The following is a 2,495-nucleotide window of genomic DNA, read 5'->3' as shown; positions in this document are numbered from 1 at the left end:
CAAGGGCAATTAAGATTAACCCAGCCCAATCAAGATCGGGTTAGGGTTCTAAGAAACCCATCCCAACCTGACCCTATTTCATTCCTATTTGATATTAATGATATGATCCAGTAGATTCTAAGTTGCTTCAAAATAAAATACTCAATTTGATTAAGGCTCAATTCAATGGGCTAGTCAGCAAGTAGTTGATTGGCTTAATCAAGAAAAAATTGATTTTAGTTTAGATGGTCACTGAACCAAGGCTAACTTTGGTTAAAATTTTAGAAAACATTTTGAATTAAATTTCAACCCATAGGGAGAGAATTACGCTTGGTGTGCAACAACTCAATACTAGGTGTGCAACAACTCAAAAATAATATTTCAACAACTGAATTGAAATATGGTAAGCTGAGCTGGCAAGGCTTGATATGTATTGAAACTTCAATATGTTTTGATCTTCAAAAGTTTCTAATTGAGAGAGAAAATAGAAAAAGGTGATAGGGACCCACGATATAGGTAAGAGAAAGAAGAACAGATAAATGGGAATTTTTTTTTTTTTTGGGTTCGAGGAGAACTTTTTCTCCATGTTTATGGGGTTAATTAGGTGTTGAATAGTAGGGGTAGTGTAGTTGGTAAGCAACGAACTTGGTACGAGCTGTAAACTTGACCATTGTAAGTTTGATTCCCACTAGGAATACCTTGGGCCACTCGCACAGGAGTATTTAGTGTTCTTCACTGCTTTCAGTGAAAGTTGAATGATTCTCATTCAACCTCAGTATGACCCGATCCATGCAGTTGTGGGGTCAATATGACCCTGTGGGACTAATCAAGCATACCTGTCGTTAGACAAAAAAAAAAATAATAATAAATAAGAATGTGTTGAATAGTTAAGGGTGATTGCCAATTATGCCATGTACCCCTTTTACTCATTTCTCCAATTTAACTTTTTGTTTCTTTCATTAATAGTATCCTCTCTCTCTCTCTCTCTCTCTCTCTCTCTATATATATATATATAAAATAAAAGCATGAAGTGGCAAATCTTTCGCTTGTCTAATTTACGCTTTTTTTTATTTAAATATTCTATTTCTTCACTAATCTTCTACCAAAAAAAAAATAATAATAATAATATATATATTGCCTTCACTAGTCTCTTTCTCTTTTGTTTTATATTTTTCATAAATTATTGGTATCCTTTTATTTTTATTTTATCTACTTTCCTTCTTTCTCTCAAACTCCCCTCACTTTCCTCTGGAGTCACTTCTTCCGCCTTATCTCTTCCAATCTCTCCCGTTGTATCTTTCCTCCTCTCTATATGATCTCCCCCATTGCCCACATTCTTTATTTACTATAAAAATGATAGTAATAATAGATTCATAGTTTAATACTTCGCTGTCTCCCACAATCTATACCTCTTTCGTTTTAATTTTCGGCCTCTAGAACACAACTTCATATTGCTTGGTTATTATTCTGGATATTGTTCTTTATGTAATCTGTAATCCGTATTGTGTCGATTAGATATGAACCATTTATTTGCTGCATATCCCTATTTTGGTTGATATTTAACCAATTTTCTGTATTTTTTGTCCACTTTTATTATTATAATTGATGTTTCTTGGGCTGAATAATCACAAGTTTTTGGGTTCTCCACAAATCCCAAATTGAAATTAGGTATGGCTTGCATTACTTAACGTTATGAATCCCAATATGATATATGCACATTACCTAATTCTCTGATTTTGCGTCTTGTAACCAGGATAAATGGCGGAATATGAGTGTTAGCGCCAGCAGGCCCCTCTAGAGAAAAATTGAGGTCTCCTAAGGTAAAGGTTCTTCCAGCCCCACCTACTATAGCTCCCACCGTTTAGAGTTTTGCTACCTCTATTCCAGTTGCACTAGATGCTCGAGCTGATACCATAAACAATTATGAACCTATATGCTCATAATTGACTTGTCTCTTCTAAGATGGAGTCCCTTAAAGTTTGTGAGAAATTTATCTATCTAATCAATATATTCTGAGTCACTAGCAAATTTATTAGGGGATTGAATAATAAAGTGAATCAACATTAAGATCATATATGGAATTTAGGAACGTGAATTGGGTTTCGCCACCCAATTCTCTCTTTTTACTCTTTTTACTCTTTTCCTACCAAACATCTCTCCCTTGGATGAAATGGGATAGAATACATTAGATTGTAATATCACTTCCTTCTCTCTACATTCTCTCAAGCCTCTCTCCTTGGAAGTCAAATCTGAAAGTGCATTCAACCCAAATTATCTAATCATTTAGAGATACAAGTACCAATTACAGAAACACCCAATTGCTAGCTAGCTTCTTAACTAATTCATGAAGGAAATATAAATCCTAAAGATGAACTTAACTGGATTTATATTTGAAGCTTGGTCAGATGGGTTATAATCTTTTTGATTTATGAGTTTGATCTTCCCTTTGACGGGATGAGAACCCTATAGGTTCATGAACTACCCTCATGGGTTGTTTTGTTTGAGAGCCAACAAGT

This window comes from Macadamia integrifolia, chromosome 2, assembly GCF_013358625.1.
Source record: "Macadamia integrifolia cultivar HAES 741 chromosome 2, SCU_Mint_v3, whole genome shotgun sequence".
Lineage (NCBI taxonomy): Eukaryota > Viridiplantae > Streptophyta > Magnoliopsida > Proteales > Proteaceae > Macadamia > Macadamia integrifolia.
Note: the sequence above shows the minus strand (reverse complement) of the source record.